General features: G+C 41.7%; 1 protein-coding gene and 1 long non-coding RNA gene across 13 annotated transcripts in view; one reads left to right on the forward strand and one right to left on the reverse strand.

The window, feature by feature from the left end:
- Window positions 1-7935, reverse strand: part of ST3GAL6 (ST3 beta-galactoside alpha-2,3-sialyltransferase 6) — a 103592-nt gene extending 95657 nt beyond the window's left edge. For 6 of the 12 annotated variants that reach the window (XR_010026662.1, XR_010026663.1, XM_063148272.1 and 3 more), the window contains exons 1-2: window positions 7792-7935; window positions 7509-7689 (exon numbers count right to left, since the gene is read on the reverse strand). The gene's annotated coding sequence lies outside the window, so the exon portion shown is untranslated. Of the gene's footprint in view, window positions 1-6672; window positions 6725-7508; window positions 7690-7781 lie in introns of those variants that run through there. The other 6 variants (XR_010026661.1, XM_063148273.1, XM_063148270.1 and 3 more) reach the window with 4 other exon arrangements.
- LOC134414117 (uncharacterized) lies at window positions 7895-21886 on the forward strand. The gene is made up of 3 exons (XR_010026664.1): window positions 7895-8027; window positions 10875-10947; window positions 16576-21886. It is a non-coding gene; the product is annotated as an uncharacterized LOC134414117 (long non-coding RNA).
- Window positions 21887-22441: the final 555 nt, after the last annotated feature.

Raw genomic sequence — 22441 nt, forward strand, 5'->3', positions numbered from 1 at the left:
TCTGCACGTTTGTTTTGCTCCTTTACAATCCAGGTCTGGTTTGTTGTAGGTGAAACAGAGAATTTGATTTTTCTGCTCAATTCTGTTTCACCAGACCTTAAATGCTACAGCAAAATGAAGAGGAGTTTCTTCAGCACCAGAGTATCTTTAAACAGATTAACTATCCTTCTCTACCTGATCTTTTCTGAGCACTGGATATGCTCAGGGCTGCATGAGAGTGTCTCCTCTGATGACAAGAGAGTAAGAGTCTGATAAGAGAGGGCTCACGCCCCTGTGAGATCACAGCAGGGCAATTTGTGGCACAGATCTGCTCTCCCATAACCAAACTGGCCCATGCTGTACCAGTGATAAAACACAAAGTCTAATATTTCCTTCAGCATCAAACTTGAAGTCCTCTAGAACAATATACACTGCACCTGCTGTGCTGCCTACTGACATCTTTTCTTGCTACCCTGACTGCACCAAATGCGGCTCAGCCTCCAGCACCACCATGTCCTATCAGATTGCTATCCATGCCACAGACAACGCAGAACTCCATTAGAGCACAAAATGCCATACAGTAAAAGGCTTTTTGTTCTGTTCTACTGCATGTGTTCTCAGCATGAAACGAGACTTATGCAACCATACCCTGTTTGTGTGCATGCATGCCCTTCTCTTTCCTTCCCTGAAGAACTTTTGAACTCCTTTGGCTGATTTCAGGCAAATGTGAGAGATCAGGAACTTAGCGTATTTGAGACCTCCTCAAGTTTTGCAAAAATAAACACTAGGCTGAGTAGAACAAAAAAACTCTATAAATTCATTTCTCATTAAATATCAGAAAGTACATACAACATAAAGACATCAAAAATATGGTTTCATTTTATCTTGTCACACAGCTGTGTGGTACAGGTATCACACGAGCATCTAGCCACTGAGGAAGAAAAAAGTGCTCTAATTTTGAAATGGCTTGCACAAACATGTAAGTGTCCAAATTTCCCAAAAGAGCTGTATGAAGTTCAACAGCTTAGATACCCTTTTCAACCACTTAACAGGTAGTGTTAGCCAATTTCCATCACCCAGTTTCAAAAAAGTCACTTCAACACTAACCACTATTTATTATAAGTAATGTTCTCTGTGAAAACTGAAGAATGAGATATTCTATTTCACTTCACATTTCTTTCTGCAAAGCTCAGAACAACAGTTTCTATTTAGGCTAGAAATCTTACATATAAAATCTACCTTAGCTGGAAAATAAGCCATCTAAGAACCAATGTCCCAAGTTAAAAACAAATTATAGTGTGCTGTTAGCGCACAAGAATGAAAATAGCTATTCCATTCAATTTGTTTCAATGAAAATGAATTAACAGTATTTCCTTAACATGTACTGCAAGAAAAGGCAGTCACTCTTGAGAAATTGTACTAATGGTATGTACACTAACCAGCATTTTAATCACCTGGCTACTGAAAACCCGGTTTTCAGATACGTGGCCTGTGCTCCACAGCACAAAGCGAGCAATGAAAGCACAAAAAACACTCTGCTATGTCAGAGTGTCCATCCAGCCCAGTTCTGTCTCCAGCAGTGACAGCAGGAGATGATTACTTAAAAGCAGTATTTCATGGCCGTTTTGTGTTTCATTCCCATTGTGCACCCATACCTCCACATCTCAACTTTCTGAGAATGGAAAATTAACACCGCCATGGGTGGCTGTAAAACTGGGAGGTAGTGAATAAAAAGGAGAAGGCAGTAACTTGTCTACACAAGGGGCACAATCAAGACTAGCTACCACATGCCAGCAAGCCTTGTGTACATTCAGCAATCTGGACAAATCCTAACTTGTTCCCATGCTTCACCAAGTGGATTTAATATTATGTCTTCATTTAATCTTGTGCAAATGTGTTCAAACAAACCTTACAGCCTATCTCACATCTACACCACCTTCTCCTTGTCTCAGTCCCACACATCAACTTCGGACTACCCCAAGCACTGCAGAGATAGAAATGTTTCCAGGGTGCTCAGATGCAGCACTGGTGGATGATACCAGGTTGGCTGGTTCTGTAACTTAGAACCAGGAAATACCTGTCTTAAATGGCAAATGATGAACAACGTTTCATTCACCAACAGCTCCTTGCCAGCAAACATATTCCTGTGTCTTCACTGCAGTGAGAAAAACCCACAGGATCTTCCCTTGCATTGTTGCTTGGATGCCACTGCTCTGAAACAGGTCAATTCCCCCCACATGTCATCCTGCAGGCAAAAAACTGTCAGCACAAGCCACCTTCAAAAATTACCTGCCCAGGAGGGAGTTACATTAACTTCCAACTATGTGAGGGGAAAAAAAAAAGGAAAAAAAATATTATGGCAAAAACACAACTTCAATTTCTTTATTACTCTGAAAAAGGGACTTCCTCCTCATCGCACATGTGATGCAATTTGTATTTTATAAACACACACATACATTCCATATTGACTATTAAATGGGCATCACATTTCCTCTGCCCACCTCTGCTAAGGCCCAGGGTAAAGCTTATGCCCCTCACACCATTCTCATTTCACTGCTGGCCTCAGGCTTCCACAAAGCAGGGAAAACAAGCAGTGTCTGGATACCTCTGCAATGCACATGTCAGTCTGTAGATCCAGTCCAACAAAGAAATTTTCTAAGCTCTGCAGTAGATCCCTATTTTAGTGTTTCTAACCTGCACTCACAACAAGAGATAAAACTATTCTTTTAAAAGTGAGTTGAAGAGTCTGTGCAAATCTAAGACTGCTAGCCACACACCTCACAAATAAAGTTTCCTACTGGCTAGTGGCCCAAAAGAAAGCAATACTGCAGCTCAGGAAATGGAAACTTACACTATAAATTAAGAGATATTAAGAGTTTCAGTGATTAAAAGAGACCATAATTTCACTCGTGCCTGCTCTTAAAACCAGTTCCTAGATTATTCCATTCCAGCCTTCCTAACAGAATGGGAGATCAACTGGCTCTGTAGGCTTTCCAGCCATCCCTTCAAAGTCAGGGCAAGTGGAAGGTATTCCATTTTTTTACCTTACTCTGCCCGGCTCTCCTTTTACACTAGAATGTAAAAAAAAACCTGGCACACCATACTCCAGTTTTACTACTGCTGTTAGGGCTGGGAGCAGAGGTAACTGAACAGTTCCACACAAGTTTAGGTTATTATGCAGGGACACTCACAATTCTCTTACTCTGTGACAGTGCTTCAAAGGGTCTTCCTCACAGGATACCAAGGCGTCATTTTTGCCTTCAAGGCCAAAGAACAACCAAGCTTGGAACACTGAAGAGCCAATCCAGCTGAGCAAAATAAACTTTAAAAGGACATGGTATTTCAGAATGACAAGTACAGAACACAGCAAGAACTACTGCTGCAGGGTGTTTTACCACATTCTGCACCTGAATTTTTTCAACCCGTTTTTCAAAAGGTAGTAACACTGCATGCAACCCACGCATTTCCCTGCTTTTGCTTCACAGCCCATGCTAGCTAATATTGCCCATCACTTTTCAACCTCTCTACACAAATACCAATACTGGTATTGGTATCAGGGATTAATACACTAAACTGCAAAGTGAGAGCTGCTGAAAAGAGACTTATAAAGAAAACAGCAGCATGCACATCCTGTTTTCCTCTAGACCTCAATATACATCAAATCAAGAAAAGATGAAGTTGTAGATTCTTCTGGAAGGACGGTAAAAGAAAAATTTAAGCGTCAGAAAATTCACACAACAAATAATATGTTCAAGTAGCTTTATTTGCATTTCCCTTGAAGACTGAGAATAAGTATACAAGCAACCATACGTAACACTGCAAAAGCAGAAGAAACTGGATTAAAGGGGAAGTTTAGGGGGTCATTTACTCTCTACACAGCTTCTGGTATTTTGAGAAAACTGACAGTAGAAAATAAACACTCTGAAAAAGGAAAAATTCTGTAAATTCAGTTATCCCATAAATTAGTTAATTAGTATTACTATACTATAGCTTATCTAGAAAGCTAAAGAAATTGATGAATAAATTATTCAAATGAAAGACAAATTACATGTCATAAGCTTGAAAAACTAAACTCCTCCTCAAAACACAGGGCACACTTCAATTGATTTAGTTGAAACAGTGCAAACATCTGTAGGGAAAGTTCTCTGTAAAAAAAGGTATTTCAAGAAGTCTTGAGCCAATTCCTAAAATGCATTTAGCTAGGGAACCAAGGCAGAGTACCTCACATCATACATGAAGCAAAACCAACCTTTTATGCTCTTAAGTAAAATAACCTTAAATGTTAATGTACAAAGACAAACCTAGATCCTGTGTACAGCTAGCAAGCTATACTGTGGAGAAAAAAAAAAAAAAAAAAAAAAAAAACAACCAAAAAAAAAAAAAAAAAAAAAACCCACAAAACCAAGAGCCTTTCCTCAAAAGCCCTTTTAAGTCAGTGGTGTAGACAACCTCATTGAGAATCATGGTGGTCTCACACATTTTATGTTCAAATGATCCATCTGACTGCATCCTTTTCCAGGCCAGTGTATTTGAATCAACACACAGAAGCATATGAAACAACACCAAGAAGAAAACCACAAATCAGCCAAAGCTGGTTTATGTTAAATTTTCCAAACCTGCTTTGGGGAGACAAACCAAATTTTTACCAAGAGACAACAATCACAGCATGCTCAGAAACCAACAGAGAACAAGCCTGAGACAGAAGTGCTGCTAATGGTACAAATAGGCTATCACAACAGCTTCTATCCAAAAATGAACATCTAAGGAAGAAAGCAATCATCTAAAATCTTCTAAAGCTGCCTCTGCTTGTAAGCTATCACAGTCTTGAGGAGAAGGTGAGGGAGAAGCATCTCACGCACTTCCCACTGCAAAGGAGATCTGTCACCACTTCACCTGCTGTATTTCCCTCTTCAGTCAGGCAACTCCCCTGCCTAACTGCTAAAACCATTAACAGCACACATAGTACATATCAACATAATGTCTTGTCCAACACCTTGCTCTAGTCAAAACCCCTGTAACTCAAGTATCTCCCAACCTGTTCATAACTTAGGACTCAGGTACTGGTGATCTTCCTATCAGCTTTCAGGTTCTAATGTCTCAACTGAACACTCTGCAACTGCTCCCATGGGCACATCCCCGACTAGCAACTGCTTCCAGAGAAAAATTTTTCCTCCTACCTTTGAACAGGGAGGGATAAGGACACTGGGCGACTCATGAGCCTCGGGGGATGATTCATATATCCCACAAGCATGAGAAGTCTGCTAAAGCCAGTATGACCTTCAAGGAGACCTGAGACTAAGACACCTTTAATTCTGTTGCCTTAATAACAGCCATAAGCCTAAAATGCAACTTAATGAACTGTTATCAGTTCAGCAGAGACAGATGAGGTAAAGGAGCAGGTACGGCATCAGATTGGGGAAAAAAAGTAAGCAAATTTATTTAAGTGAAATAGAAACCAGAGCTACAGTTGGTGAAGCCCTACATGTGAAAGGACAGTTATTTGACTTTTGAAATATCACTTCTGAGACCTAGTCAGACAAGCATACTGCGTGTTGATGGGCAGGAAACGCTACTCAATGCACATTTCCTATTCCTTCAACACCTCTCTGGATTTAGTTCCTTCAGCTTAGGAATGACCATGTAGTACCACGGCACCCTCCAGAAAAATATTTTATATATACTTTTTCTCTGTAACATTTTCATATTTTTTTATCTATAACATTTCCGCACAGTTCAGCTAAATTACCAGATTAAAGTAAGTAATCTTATCCCATCACTAAGCTCAATCTTAATAGTTCTGCAATCACACTATGTGAGAATAGCTCAGTAAAACATGGATGAAGAAGAGAAAAAAATAAAGAAAACTAGATAGAAAGTTTCAAGTCGGTAACAACACAACAGGCACAAATCTCAGACCAGCCGCTCATCTCCCAGGAAATTTTGAGAAAGGGCAGCACGACTGATCTCACCACTTGCTCTAACTCAAACTGAAACACCACGGCCGCTGTCAAATAATAATACAAGTAGTTTAAAAAAAAAAAAAAAAAAAAAAAAAGAAAAAAAAAAAAGGCAGGGGACGTTAAACTTCCAGGGTTTGTTTCTTTCCTCAAATGCAAATAATGGATTTGCATAGCTTAAGGCAGACTCTACCCACAGAGCCATTGTTCCTTCCCCGAGGCCTTCGGGATTTCCACGGAGCAGCTCCCTTTCGGTACCCTCGCTAGAAGCAATCTTTTATCCGAACCTGCCTGACCGGCAGCTATGGCAAAACGGTCGGGGATTACCCGACCCAAGCAATTCAAGAGAAGCCACCAAATCTCCCGTCCAGTTTTACTTACGGGTCGCCGTCAGCTCCGCCGGGAGGCTCCCCCTGCGTGGGGCTATTCTGCCTGCATGAGCTCACCGTTCCCCAGCCCTGCTCTGCCCCCCTCGCAGCACCGGGCCCCGCCGCCCCTTATCGCCCTATCCATCCCCCCCTTCCCGCACTCGCCTCCCGCCGGCGCGCCCGCCGCGACTCACCGCCCGCGGGGGACCCCGAGGCGGCTCCGCCCGCCGCCCCGGCCTGCCAGCGGAGCTACTCCGGGAGGCTGGGGGAAGGCGGGCGGCTCCCCCGCCCCGAGCCCACCAGGAGCAGCCGGGGAAAGTCGGGCGGCCCCTTCCTTCCGTCAGGGGTCCCCACCCGGAGCCGCCTACCTGTGTACGAAGGCGCACAGCTGCCCGCCGGACGCTCCCGCGCTCCCCGCTGCTCGAGGTGGCGACACCCGGCTCCGCATGCGGACCCGGGCAGCGCCTCAGCCCGGCCTGTGCCCCGCTCCCCGGCGCCGGCCGCCCGCCTGCGGCATCAGGCGCATCCAAGAGCCGCCGGGAAAGCGGGGGGTGGCGGCACTTCGGTTTCTGCTGGGCTGACCCCCCCGGGAAGCGGCTCCGGGCTGCACCGCCGTGTTAAGATTTTTTTTCCCGTGAAGTTCCCAGGAATCTCTGGGAAAGGTCTGGGACGTCTCATCTCACCAGCTCTCAAAACCGATTAAAATTGTGTTCTCTTCAAAGGAGGCTTGTAGAGGCAGGCTCCATCCCTCTAGAAATTCAGTTTAATTCCTTGAGTGCTTTCACCGAGGAACACGCTGATGTATTGAAAGAGCTAGCTCTGCCTTTGAATACGAGGTAATTTACACTGAATAACAATATTTTTGGCAGCTGCTGCCATCAGCATTCACCTGAAGGAAATTTTAAAATTGGAAGCATGCATACAAACTCTACACGACGTTAAAGCTGGAAGCTTTCCCATCTGGAATGACGCAAGAAGATCATGGGACAGTTAAGGCTGGAAAAGACCCTCGAGATCCATCGTGTCCGCCGTGGAGCGTGTCCCGACAACCGTCACGTGTCCAGCGCCAGAGACACCGGCAAACTCGGGAACAAGCACTCCCAGGGCACCCAATCCTATGGGTCCAGGTACCGTCCACGAGATCCACTCAGCCTGTGCACGGGTTTACAGAGCTATACTAGATAAACCAGGGGTGCTCACTTACCGGTTGTTAACAGAGCAGCTTATTTTATCTTTAAATCATCCCAGAGAGGAGGACAGAACTCATCGCTTCTGCTTAAGGCCGCCGAGGCTCTTGCTGCAGCCTCTAGTAGGTCTAGCCCGGTTCCCGCATGGTGGTGCTTACGACGGGATTCAAGAGGAGGGCTTGTTCAGCTGAGCCCCATCTGCAAGAGAAAACGTAGGAGGAAGCACGTTGTGTATTTACACAGAAACGTTGGTTAGCTCGAGCCTGCTGAAATTCCTCTTCCATTTATACCAAAGCCCACCAGGGGAAGGAGATACGTGAAGACAGATGAAGCAGCGCTACGTCTTCCCGTTAGTAGTGTCTGTCGTAAGGACCGACTTCTCTACGGAGCCGCAGACGCTACTCTTCCTCCTTCTCCTCCCCCTCATCGGGCGGGCGACAGGAGCCCCTCCCCCACCCCGACAGTCCGAGAGGGGGTGGGAGACTCGCAAAGCGGGGGGCAGCGAACCACCCCCAGCCTCCCGGAATTACCATCTGGTAAGAAACTAATCGTCATCGTGTGTATGTCGAGGGGGGTTGGGATCGTGCAGGGGCAAGATTCTCCCTCCCCAAGTTTTGCCTCCTGCCATGAAACCCTAGGGGAAGCCGGCAGGGGAAGAACTACCCCCTGAGGAGCTGCTGCCAGGCGCAAATGAAGCCCCACCAACGGAGGCGGGAGTCACTGGGCTCCTGGAAAATCTCTCCGTACTTCAGCGCCCAAGCGTTTGGGGCTGGACCTTACTATTTCGAAAGGAAGTTATTAAACAATTCTGCCTCTGATAAAAAGAATGAAAAAATAAATTTGTTTGGAATCCTGTTATGCATCAATGCTGTGTTTTGCCCAGAGGAGTGTACATGCTGGAAAAAATCTGAAGGGTTGTTAATAATTTAATTGCCCTCTCCTGTTTCTATCTTTATGATCCTGACTGCTTCCAATCTGAAAATTTTCTAAATGATGCTTCAGTGAGCTCACAGTATGTTTTTAGCATTGTCTCAGAACAAGATGCTTCCTTAACTGGAAATGCAGCTTCTGCTTTTGATGGCTGTCACTGGGAATGACCAGAGGTGGATTCTGTTCTCAGCAGTTTTCTACAGCCTATGTGTACACATAATAAAAATAACAGATTGAAAGCTGGGAAATTTTGTCTATTCTTCAGGAACTGTTCCAGTCTTTTGCTTGCCGAGATAATTTTCAATGTATTCTGGGCGGGGAACCAAAGTTCAGACCTCTGTAATTTCTCTTCCCTTGAGCTGAAATACCTTAGTACTTTTCCCCCTCTCCCAAGAGGCTCCTCAGGTCTTCACCCTTCACATCCTGCCCTTTACAAAACCAAGCTTCTTCCAAGTATATAGCTAAATTGAATGCATTCTAAAGTTACTTTATTTAACTGTGCTATATCTTTTCCCATTAGCTATCTGCTCTTCAGTCCTTGCCCTTCAGTTCACCTAGACGTCATAGTCGCACAACCAAATTTAAAAAATCATTAAGGTTGTACAACAAAGGACTCAGAATTAGGATATATTAGAAGGTTGATTTTGTGACTTCATATCATTCCCCCTGCTCATATGTTTCAGGACATTCTTAAATTATGTCATCTAGTATTGTTTTGTTCTGGCCTTGCTTTATTTTGCAAGGCCTTGTGTTTGTTTATGATACAGGATGGACTTTCAGGATGTACCAGATTTTTGCAGAACAAGATGTTGGGACTATTCACCACAGAAGAGTGTAGGAAACTTTGAGGAAATGCATGGTATTCCTGCCTCTGTTCCAGACAGGATGTGTGTGCTGCAGCTGCAACTTTTGTGCATGGGTTCATGGGCATGAGCTTATTTCACACTGGCTAAGGTGGGGTATCAGTACCAGTCCTGCAGGGATCTCTGGGCAGGCTGAAGGGCACAGGAAGAAGAGCATAAAGATGCTGTGGGCAGGACTGGGCCACGGCTCAGAAGCAGTACAAATTACTGGTGCACCTCTGAAGCAAGCTAGATACATGCAATGTTCATTCCTGTGGTGGTGCCATGTGGCAGCTTAGAAGTCATTTGATTTTACAGCTGACTGCAATTTACTCAATCTTGCACAAAGCATCTTACTCTCGGAAGAGCTGGGTGTTCACAATTGCAGCCCAAAGTCCATAGCAGATACAGTTCACTCACAGTTTTATTCCCTTCCATTAAAGGCAGTGTGTGTAAGAAATACAAATAATTCTCTAAGGTAGCTGAATACACCTTTATCTGGAATGAACTGCGCTATATTTGTCAAGTAATGTAATTTCACTTCGGTTTCTTCTGGCAATTGTAGCTGTCCCACAGAGCAACAGAATGAAAGCTGGTGTTTGTTGTCATCTAAATATATTGAGCCAAATTCAAGGATTCAAATGGCAATTTGAATAATTAATATAGTGCAGGAAAAGTTTAGTTCCTAGATGTTTTCCAAATAATCTGTACAAGCAAGAATTTAGTAACTAATCTGCAACCCCATAAATTTTTGGGCACAAAGTACAAGGAAAATACAAAGAATCACTGGGATATAGTCTATTGCAAACAAATTATTTGACAACAATAAGATTTTTTCAAAATTGTTTTGAAATGGCTGACTACCAGGAAGTCAAATGAATATGCCTGAAAACAAATGCAATGCATATGACCAAAAAGTCAACAGATTTGCTCTTTCAGTTGAAAATCAACGCTCCTGAGACACAAATCTCTCCCCAAACCAAAGATAAAACCCCATAAACCTTTAAATATAAAGCAATAACTAAAATAAATCTGAATAAAATGTAGTCATATTTTAGTTCCAGGAGAAACCACGTACTTCCTGAGCCATTACTAAACTAAGAAAATGTTGTTGCCTCTATCCCAGCTTGCAAATCAGAGAAAAATTAAGAGGAAAATTACAGGAAATGGAAGGGAAAACTGTTGAACATGGGAAAATAAAAATTAAAGAGAAGAAGGAATAAAGAGAATGGAAAGTTGCAGCATCACAAAAGTGATTTCCCTGTCAATCCAATAAGATGACTAATCAAGCTGCCTGTAGGCAATGCACCATATCTATCATACACATCTGGTCTTAGAACTAAAATGCAACAGAACTGTCACCCTTGATAATTACTTTGGGAGATCACACATTTATAGAAATACAGATTGTCACAATATCCTTGTGGGTCCCTTCCAATTCAGAATATTCTGGGATCCCTTCTCCACCCATCTTCTGGCTTTACTGCCTACCATCACAGTCTGATCCTAATCTTTATGTCAGGCCATGAGAACTGCCCTGAGTCCCACACATGCCCAAATCTCCCCTACTGAGCTCCAAAACCTGTCTCAGCACTACTCTGTTCTGTACAGGTTCTCAGTTCCCTTGCCTAGGTGCTCGGCCCTGCCCCAGGTGCTCTTCACTGTACTTACAGCTCCAGTCGAGGTAAGCACCAGTCCTTACATAGCTTGAGTCATCAATCTGTGGTTGCATGATTTTTCTTCCACAGACACTTTGCCAGGAGACAACTTGCTAAAGCCTGTCCCACGAGCTTTAAAAAATCTGGTTAATGGTTATAGCATATCTCATCAGAGCCCACAGTGTTTGTCATGAGCTCATAATGTACAACTCCCACCTGGTTTGAGGTCACTTTTTCAAGACCTGATCAACCAAAGAACTGCTGAGACAACCAAAGAACCAAAGTCATGGCTGTGACTGCTTTCTCAGTCCCCAGGGCCTGCCTTTGCTGGGAGTTGCAGAGGGCTTTCCCCTGCCCCGGGCTGTGCAGTGCTCCTCTACTCAATCTGGGAGACAGGACGCCAGCAAACAAAACATGATGGCAGGAAATGTCATGGAGGTAACCCATGTAGGCTGAGACAGCCTCCATTTATTTTTACCCCAGTAAAATGCAATCTGGGGTGGTGAGCACATTAGGAAGTGCTATTTGCCAACCAAAGTGAAGCCTTTAATGCATGTGTTTATGCATGAGCATCTACAAAGCCATAAAGAAATACATTATCTAATAGGCACTAGGCATTCTTGTACTTCATTAGGCATATACAGAGGAACAAATAGGTCAAAGCACACCCACTTGAAGAGCATTGCAAACAAAACAGTGGAAAGGAAAAGGGAAAATGGTTTGGAAAATTACAGAAAATATGTCCTGTGCACCTTGTGGTTTTCACCAGGTCAAGAGCAACATTAAACCTCAGGTTTCACTGCACTAATTGTTCTCTTGTTTCCATTTAATTACAGTGTCATATGGAATTCAAGTTCTCTGCTTGTTGCTTAATCCTCCCAATTGTCTGTATACTGACTCCACCTCTATGTGTGTCTGTGGATAACCCAAACTGAAGCTTCATGGCGCCAAAAGCAGCAAAGCAGGCAAGAGCTGCTGCTTCCTCCCCTGGCAGGAGACAAACCTCTCAAGATCCAGTTCTCCTACCCATCTGCCTGGGACACAGCAGTCTCCTCCCTGTAGCTTGCAGGCATGCAGTGGACTTCTGTTCCCAGAGAATGTCAGCTGTGGCATCTGGCACAAGGGAAATCTGGGAAAAGGAGAGAGGTGGAGGGGTGCATGGGAGAGTTAAGCAGTTGAGGGGGGCAGCCGGGCTGTGGGAGACTCTAACATGCAGTCTGCTGCTAGGTCACAGCCCCAGTGCCAAATGCAGGGGGGCACTGAGCTCAGAGAGAACAAGAAGTCCTTGGTCCTGTGGCTCTGGGTCCCTACCCACTTGGCCTTTGTGCTCAGATGACTGACATAAGATGCTTCTGGAAGATGAATCCTTGCCCTTTTATGATAGCTCTGTTAGTCCTAGAGTATCATGCCAGGACACACTCTCCTTGTCTACTTTCCAAGAAGAGGTCTGCATGTAAGATGCCTTTGCCATTTAAAGCTCAGCTTAATGCCCAGTTTCTTTCTCTGTGCATTTTATGAAAATGTTTCCCTGTTCTTCCTGCTGGCTCCGCCAGCCTCTGCTTCTGGCCTTCAGACCCCCAAGGTTTTGTCCTGTGTCCTGCTGGCTTCATCTGTACAGCCAAGTCATTATTACAAGTGCTCAGGCAGCTACTGCAGCTCTCAGATATCTAGCCTTTCCCCTTCAAATTTTTGGCCCACTTCTTCGGCCAGTGTTAACTGGCCTGCATTTCTTTACTGGTTTGCTGCCAAAGATCTAGGAACAGGTGCACAGTTTTTCTGGCAGGTACTCTTCAGGCTGGTCTTTACTTGAAAATATGATGTAGCAAGTCAGTACACAAAACAGGGCTACAAAAGCAATACAAATAGCTATGATTAGATTCCAGGGAGGAGAGCGAGAAGTTAAGTGAGTCTCTGTAAGTCAGAAATGTTATGACAAACTGCTAGAAGCCTTGTCATATGTGAATAGCATGCTAATTTCGTGTTTCTTACTTTTAAGACTTTTGCATGTTCTTTTTACTTTTAGGACTTCAAGTTGCACTCAAAAAGTCTTGGATGTAGGCAAAACATGGGAAAATTTTAAATGCATTTCTTTCCATGACTGACTTACCCACTTACAACTCCTGCCGGGTAATGCCCACGGCTAGTGAGCAAATGGTCACTTGCCACAGTTTGGAAGAATCAGTAGGAACCCACACAAAATTGGACTGGTGACACAGGAGAAAGAATCCTCCCTTCATGGCACTCCAAGCTGAAGAGAGCAATCCTATGGCAGAAAATGCTGCCTTAGTCTCTGTAACTTGGGAGAACAATAGCTCATGGATCTGACTTTTCTTTTTCACTGCTCTGCTCCTGTTCCAAATGGAAGCTAGACCTGACCCATGCGGATATGATCAATAGCCAATATCCAAACCATGTGCAATATTCATTCTATTTCAATGTTTAGCCATTTCATCCATGCAAGTGGAAAACATCAACTGATCTTTGCAATTTATTAAAAGCCATCTGTCAGTTAACTCACCATCATTTAATTAATCATAAAATTCCCCATTGCATGGAAACACTTTCAGCAGCCCAAGCTACCTGCTCACAGCCTCTGTTTTTTTAAGGAGTGGTTGTTTTTGATTTGGACACATCATTGAAACCTGGCCTTTCTTGTCTGCAGCTAAAATATAATCAAGAAAAGTTCTGTCACTGAAATGTTATTATAGAAACACTACTGGAAATTGTGCCATGGCCGATTTTAACTTCCTCGATACTATTTGGGAAAACAAATGTTTCTAATAATAAACTTGGGCCCAGCTAGCCATGTGTGTGATAGCTGCCAGATTCCTTCTCAGTAGTCACTGAGACAAAAAGAGACAACCTCAAATTAGTAAGTAATGAAGACACTGAAAAAGAACTGGTCATAGAAAACTGCGTTGGGCTGAGTACTCAGCAACCGCTTCCATTTCCATGGACAGAATAACAAACACAAGCAAAGGGCAAACTGTCAAATTAAGGAAACTCACTGGCAAATTCACCTTGACTGAGGAGCTGGAATACTTAACTGTGGAGGGAGATTGGAATAGATCTAGATCAAAGATACAAAAACTCCCAAAGTATATATTCCCAGCAAGAAAAAGTCTTATTGGGAAACACTTTAGACCTGAATAAATGGGGGGAAAACCACTTCAGAAAGGTTCTTAGGAGTCAGAAAAAGTAAACAATACTGGTCAACAAAGATAGCTTTAGAGTAGAGATACATAGGATTAAAGCCAGTTTTGTCAAAAGTCAAATGAGCTGGAACATGCAAAGATGATTGAAGTAAACAATAAATAAATCTTCAACCACTCACAGAAAAGGAGAACATGCCTTAGATAGTATTTCCCTAGAAGAGGCAGGAAAGCAGTAATGCAAGTATACAGAATCTCTGTGGTGCTTCCCCCAGAACGCAGTGTATGATTTGTGCTCTCACACTTGAGAAGAAAGCAGTTCTGGAGAAAATACAGAGAAGCGTTACACTGAGCATGAACAGTCTGTCTTGTGAGAGCAGCTAAACAAGAATGGCAGGAGAACAAAGGGATACAAACTGACTGTGAAATCAGTGAATTCCTTGCCATAGCAGAAACCTGCGGACTTGTTGGTACCCTTGCCATGCTTTCTGCCCCTCTGTCTGTAGCACATTATCCTTTGGTTCTTGGGCCTTTTCCTACAACCCTCAAGTTTGTTGTAAAGCACTTGAAAAGACCCTTGGCACAACATAAATTGGTGGAATATGAAGGAAATGTTTTATGGACACTTTTGAACAATAAATTCACTGTGCAAAGTTGCATGGCCGTGCCTCAGAGGGTGGGGTTCATCCAATAAAACTGGCATCATTTGAAGAAAAATGCATTTCACCTTTCTCCTTCTTCAGGGAAGGGCTTAGTCAGAATACTTACAAATACACACAAAAAAGAGAACTCTTTGTAATCAGAGAGTGCTTGTAGTAACCCAGCTGACAAAAAGCTGCAATCTCACACCTTGTCTTACAGAAATATAACCAAAATTAGCCAGCTTTCAGTTACATTACACCCTCTCTGGCACAGCAGATGTTTGCATCATTACTTGTGCTTTTGAGCTGGTTGTTGAATTTGGTATGACCATGTGGAAGTATCTTATCTCCAGCAAGTACAAGTGAAGCCCAGCCGTCATTGCAATGGAAGTAGTGAAAACTAGGCACTGGCCCTCTATTATTCACAGCTAAAAGCAGAATCCACCTCATTGCCTGTTCTAACAAGTTCTTTTTTCTTCTTCTGAAGATTCTTTTTGAGTTTGTTTAATTTTTTTTCTTCTTCTCTATTTTAGTAATTGGGAAGCTCAGTTTTCTTTTAACTTTCTTATGAATCTGCTCCAAACCAGAGCAGATTCTTGCCCTGAAGGCATATAGGAAGAAGGAAAAGACAATTACAGAATTAAGTTACCTGTGACAAAGAGTTTCACTTTGCCAGTTTATGAAGTTGTCCCATGAGCTAACCAACTTGGGTAGCACAGTATTTGGGATGGTCAGAAGTCTCTATTTAAATCAACTCTAATGTACATATGTAATAGTTATTTTAAAATAATTCCACCTAAAGAAACAGCTCTGTCAAGAATTTCCCATTACTGTGCTTGGTAGGAGCTGCCAGGAATTAGCCTTGTACCCCCACAACAAAAAAAGACAACCTTGCTGGAGTGTTGCCAGTAAGATTTGCTTAAATATTTACTTAGAGCTGAATTGATAAACCCAGAATGCTTTATAAAGTGAACATCTACCTTCAGGTGACAGAAAGTTTGATCCAAAGTAAACAGTAAAGTCCACATCCCACAAGTAGATATGTTCTTGTAACTCTCATTATGTTGAAGAGTCATGACCATAAACATGACAATTACTCCACTACTATTGTGCCACTGTTGCTGGCAAGACATCACAATCAGTGATTTATAACAGAGCATTACAGAGATAATGATAGAGAAATTTGAGAGCAGAATCTGAATCATTGATGCTGCAAGTCAAAAGGTGCACTTTATTGGAGAGAAAGGTCCTGTGACTTTTGCAGAAGAGTCGAGTAGCACAGGATGCCAACAGTTGCAGAAGTTACCACCTCAGAAGCAGGGGTGGTCTTTGCAGAAGTCATACCAAGGATTAAAGACTTATTTTCAGAAGGAAGAGGACTTGTAAGATTTTATCTTGTCCAGGCTGAGCTTTTTTGCCTTTACTTTTTCCCGTGTTTCCAGTTTTCTACTCCAATAGGCTTTTCTTCTTGTTTATCCAGTATTTATTCACTGCATGTGAACAGTGTTTCAGCATGGTAGGTAACACAGCCTGCTTTCTGAACAGGTTTTCTTCCATCTAAAATGCCTGCAAAATGGATGATTACTAAAATACACCAAATTAACTATCACTTATTACTAGAACTTGCCTGATTATTTTAGATTATCGTAAGATTTATCAAAATGTTTGTCACTGTTAAGAAGCTTCTGGAAAGTGAATACAAATGAATGATGTCATGTGCCATTCTAAGTGGAAACTTTTTGCTTTTTACAAACAAAAAAGGTGATTTGTTTAGCCTCTTCAAAACAATGCTCAGTCATGTCTTGAACCAAGACAGCAAACTGCTCCTACATAAATGTTGACATACATCTTGATTTTTCAGGTTTTCAAGACCAGTAGGCAAAGACAGAGGAAGACAAGGCTGTTTGGAAGAAAAGAAGAAGAGTGACTTAAGAAACCCCAAAAATGTTGAAAAAGGATTGGTTTGGGTTTTCTGAAACTCCACAGTTTTATTTTTCAACAAACATTACCTGCTTTTTGGCAGTAACTTCTATTTATGTCCAAGGTATCTGGAAAAAGAGGTTTTGGGCCAAACTGCAGTGCAATTCAGACATATCATGATTCAGATCAGTCTTCAGTTGCTGCAATCAGTGTGTCCTGTGGACAACTGTCAGCTTACTGAAAGCATTTCAGAGCTTAGGAATAAGAAGATCCGGACAAGCTGTAGCTGAAAAACTACGGAAGGGGATCTGTTTAGTTTTAAACTGGTACAGATGTGATGTCACTGTGAGACACCAAGAGGCAGAAATTCCGTGAGAAAATTCATATTAGCTGCATCTGACTCTGCATCGTCACTGCTGCCAGTGTTCCCTAGGATGTTCAGCTACTATTATGCAGACTGCTTGCTTCCCCTCATCTACTGTTGTAGTTGCTAGCAATCTTTTAACAATTGCATTTTAAATCAAAGTCAAGGGACACTTGCCCCTTGGCATCCTGCTTGAACTCCTATTAATTTACTCATTAGATCCTTGTAAGTTCAACAGACAGACTTTGGGGAGTACTTCCAGTGTCTTGGCATGCAGTCAGCCTCTTTAGCAGATTTTGTTTTCTTTCAAAGTCAGGAATATTAGGAGCTCAGCAGATCCTGGCAGCTTTCAAGGGAAGGAGTGTCCAGGATTTTCAGATTTCTTGTGCCCAGTAGTCTAAAAAGGAAAGAATCTCAGGTGCTCCCCTCCCTCTCCTGCCATTCCACTGCATGGGCTGAAAGGGAAGGAACAAACAAATCCCAGCTTCTATGGCAAACCCAGAGGCTTTTGAAATTAGAAGACCCCATTTTCTTAATCTTCCCCAGTCCTAATTTGTTGAAATCAGCAAGCCAACATTTTTCAGATTGCTGTTCTTTGGAGAGCTTAGCAATTATCTTTCAATGCAGTCTGGAACGAAAAACAGAAATGTCGATTTTCAAAGTCATCTCTGATGGGAATTGTGTTTCTCTTCCTGCCTCTGGTTTGGGAAGCATCAGAATTGTGTATTTGGAAAGATAGGCAGGCAAATACAAGTCTGAAGAAGAGATAATTATTAACTGTCTGCAGATGTTGCAGTGGCAAGTTTGAAGAGGAAAAGCTTCTTCTTAATTTAAAATTGGATTTAAAAAATATGCATCTCCAAAAACATTTTCCACAGAAATAGAAGCTATTTAAAGGAAAAAAAAAAATTAAAACTACAGTGAGAAAAATCCCATGAGGAGATTTGCAAAACTACTGAGATTTGCAAAACCTCTGGTACAGCCAGTTTTTTTTTACTTCAGCATTTTTTTAGGGCTCAGTTTTATTGAGAATATTGGAGATTCAGTGTTTGGCTGTTGAGCTGATTAGACTGAGCAAAACCAGCTTTTCCTAAACAACAGGAGGACAAAAAATATAGAACAACAACCAACCCATACCTTTGACTGGGAAAGAATTTCTTAAATCCAACACTATAATCTGAAATTCAACAGGAGTGCAATCAGATGAATTACTCTACTAGCATCTTTAAGATAAAGTGTATCTACAGTCCTCAGAGGCAACAATAAGACAGCTAAGCTGATTTAAATACTGAGCAAACAAACAAAATGCAGGTTTGACCATCCTGGTATTGGTCTAAAACAATTCTACTCCCATGCATGTGTTTAAATTCTATATTATGAACTTTAAGAAACCTTTTCTTTTCTTGCAAAGCAAAAAAATGAAGGATGAAAGATGTCCCACTTTGGAGTAAGCAAACACTCATTTGATCAGTGTGTTTGATAGTTATCCCTGCAGAAAAGGAACAGACATTGCAATTACCAATGTAAAGAGAAATAAACCATCATTGGACTTTTCTTCCCCACCCCAGTTTATAAAGCAATTCTTATTGCTCTTACTTTCAGCTAAAAAAGCTGTCTTTTTGACAAAATTGGTACAGGTTTCTATGCAGGTTTCACCTATGCAGGATGGTGAGGCTCGCACTTACTTGGGTTGAGGAGTGTGCTTTATCAGTTGTGGGGATAAAATGATACAACAGTGTTAAAATGAGAAAACAAACCCCGAACTTATTCATACATACAATACATTTTTTCTACTATTTATTTATATGCCAGGAAGCTCAGCTGCATCTAATGGTTTGTGTTGCTGCATGTTTTGTTACAAAACACAGTATGGTCAAATGTCAATAACAACCTGCCAAAAATTTATTATGTTAACAGCAAAAGACCCAAACCTAATTATCAGAAGTAATAGCAGTTTTAGACTAATGAAGTATGTTTGGTAAGTTTGTCTGTTTGTCCTGTTCTTCTGTTGCTTACAAGAAAATCTTGAGTCTGTAAATTTGCTAACTTGTAATTACTTGCAGTAATTACTCATGATTAATTGCAGCAATTTTGTAGGAAAACTTACAGGTGAATTTGCATCATCTTGATTGAAAATTAATTTTAGTTGGCTTATATGAATGTAATCACTAAAAAAAATACTAACAACAAACCCCCAAAACACCAGCAGAAGCAGGCTCAGTATTTAGTTAGAGTTTTGCTCAAAAGTGGACCTTGACTGCTTAGAATACTGTAACATTTGCAAAGTTCAGTTGGGATAGTATGAGGAATGTTTTGTGGTATGCAGGTAGGCATGGGTACAGCTGGAGTAGAGAGTTGCCAAGTCCTAATAGGGAGTCCACCAGTGAAACTTGGAAATGGCAAAGGGCGTGACTCAGATTTTCAAGAGATGCCAAACATTTGTTGAAAAGCATTGCTAGGGTGATCTATCAAGTGTTTATCACACTCCCTAAAGTCCTGAGAAGGAAATCACTAAAATACACTGTTAATGTAATTAGCTGCAAAACCAGTCCAAGTTTTCTGTGTTTGAGTAACTCAATGAGTGTGAAGTTGAACTAATGATCCCTACAAATGAAAACACCTTCAGAAAACAAGTGCAGTCCAGTCTGTTCCACTTGATCCAGCTGGCTGCTAATACCAACAGTAAGAGCCCATAAACACCATCTCCAAAACACCAGCAGCTTTTTCAGTGCTTCTTGTCAGGTGTCCCCACACACACCTCAAGAAAGAAGAAACTGCAAGGAACTGAAAAGAAAAAATTAAAAAAGAAAGGCAGATAGTTTGTTTCTCTCTTGTAGCCTTGGTGCACTGGTTGGCCAACACAGCGTCACAACCGAAGTATTTCTGTTTGACTCGGATCTCCCAGGAATGTCCACAGCAGGTGGCTGACCAACTCTAGAGAATAACCAAGGTTTAAAGGAACTAATGGAAGCAAAACTTAAGAGTCCTGGGTATTAACATTCACCCATGGAGCAGAAGTTCTGAAGATTTCTATCCAGGAAGTGGCCACCTTTAAGAAAGAGTTATCTAGAAAAGCTTTAAGCTCTTCTTGATCTGTCTCATCTATTGGATAATGCTTTAACTCTCTGTAATAAAACCACAAGACACAATCATGGGACAACGTCAAACACACACTCACTCATTCCTCCCTCTCCCCTCTTCATTAATGCCATTTTGGGTTTTAAATCAGACCTCTTGGTTAAGGTACAGCTGGAATGATGCAAATTTCTTAGCAGTTGAAGAGAAAATGAATAGAGAAGTCTAGTAAAGCTATTCTAGCTACTCCACAAATGAAAAACTACTCTCACTATACACCAATTTGTTTAAATTGGTGATTTCTCTATTAACTCATACATGAGCTGCAATCTGCCTCTTATTTTGGGCAACTATTTTCTGTGTGGATGCCTTTTCAGTAGTCCTGTTTTCTTGCATATTTTCTTGCCATGCTCCCTCCTTTCTGTTAGGCACAAAAGCATGCCTGTTCCCATACTTTAGTTTTTCTCCTCAAGTATCTTATCCTCTTTTCTTTCCTCCCTATGAAAAAAATAATATGTGCACAAAAGGCTTCTCTCCTTCTTCAGTCTTCTTTTTACCACTCACATCCCTGATTTCTGTCCAACTCTTTGGTCACTTGGAAAGAGACTTCCCTGATCCCAAAAAGCCCATGGATACAAAAGATAAAAATACCCTAAAGAGTTCCAAAAATGCTTCTGTTGTATGGTACAGAATCTGTGAGCCTGATCTAAAACACTGAAAGCCTCCTGAAAGCCACTGAAACACTCTGATTTGGACTGAAAGTTAGGTTTTACAAAGGGGAACAAAATAAGAAGCCTTCTATAGACCAGCTCTTCTCTGAGTGAGCAAGCAGAAAGCTTGGGTTGCTGCACCCCTGTGTAAACAGCTCTTGCTGGAAAGAGGATCGGGGGTGGGGGTGGAAAAGGAAAAAAAACTTAGTTTGAGGTAGCTACCTGTTCCCAAAGCCAACAACTGAGAAGAGCTGTCTTTGCACAATTGTCTGAATCCATTGTTGATTTTGCTGGCATTCGTTCCATTTTAATCAATGTAATTTTCCTCAAGGTCCAAATGGGAAAAGATTACTTCTTTATGCATTTATTTACCTTCAGAATCTCAGCAATCAATGATCCTCACACTCCATAAAAGAGGACAGCTGGCCAAGCTTTGTGTCTACCCACTCAAACTCTTTACTCTGACTTGGTTGTACTGATTTAGTTAAAGTAGACTGACAATCTGAAATTAATTAACCACAGATAATAGACTGATGACTTCAGCTGTTGATGACTTAGGAAGAATATGCACAAACAGTATATGCATTGATTAAAATAAATAGATTGAGTCAATCTAATGCAACTGTCTTGATCATCTTCCTCTTGGTTTCTCAATCCTGCATTATTTCAAAAGGGCCATGACATCAGCTTTTTCCTGGAAAAATGCAGATAAAACAATTGCCTCAGAAGACTTTTCTAATTAGAGTCCATGTGGTGACCACCAGAAAAAAGATCACAAGGTGGAATGAAAAGAGATAGGCATAAAAGCTGTTATACTTAAAGCCTAGTGCTGCTTGGTAAAGCAGTGTTTTTGTGTCATTTCATTGATTGGGAATATGCACTTGCTGCACTGTCAGCCAGACTGCTGGTGAAAATATTTAATGGTGTTCCCTTCTGATCTAGGCACTTTCCAGTCTGTCTGCATCAATTAAAACTGAATAATGCCAGAGCTAGAAGAACAACTATTTGAGTTTAACATGTCTGGGTTAAAGTAGTTTTCTACTTGGGACCTCATGATATTATAATAAACACACATGCAACAGAAATAAATATATATGGTTCTACACAGTGTCTCTGTCACACCATGTGGTTTCACATATTGCCATCTATTATGCCATGGCCATATGCATGCAGTACGTACGAAAAAACCTGGGTTAGTAGGAGAATAGAAAGTGCAGCGGGAACAGAGGTGGTGTGAAGGAAAAACACAGTGATAGGAAGAGACACAGCAAAGGAAGAAAACTAAGATAGAAGGAAAATGGGTGTGAACTGAAGATGTATTAGAAGAACAAGACTGAATTAAGAGAAAAAAACCAGTAAGATATTCCAAAATTTCTTCAATAAGAATACTTGAATGACTATAAAGATAATAAACACATCCCAAATTATTACTAGGGCTGGAACTGTCAGTCCAATTTGCAGACATGTACAATTCAGTTTTCACTTTTGAAAACTTTACCTGGGATACAGGCTGCTTTTTGCTGGCATTTGAAACATCGTGGCTACCTGGTGCTTACTATTTCAGGGGACATTATGTCATGTGGGCTTCTCAGCCCAAAAGGTCCCTTACATCATTGCAGATTGCTTATGTGATCTAATGTTATACAGCAATGCATGGG

This window comes from Melospiza melodia, chromosome 2 (assembly GCF_035770615.1).
Source record: "Melospiza melodia melodia isolate bMelMel2 chromosome 2, bMelMel2.pri, whole genome shotgun sequence".
Classification (NCBI taxonomy): domain Eukaryota; kingdom Metazoa; phylum Chordata; class Aves; order Passeriformes; family Passerellidae; genus Melospiza; species Melospiza melodia.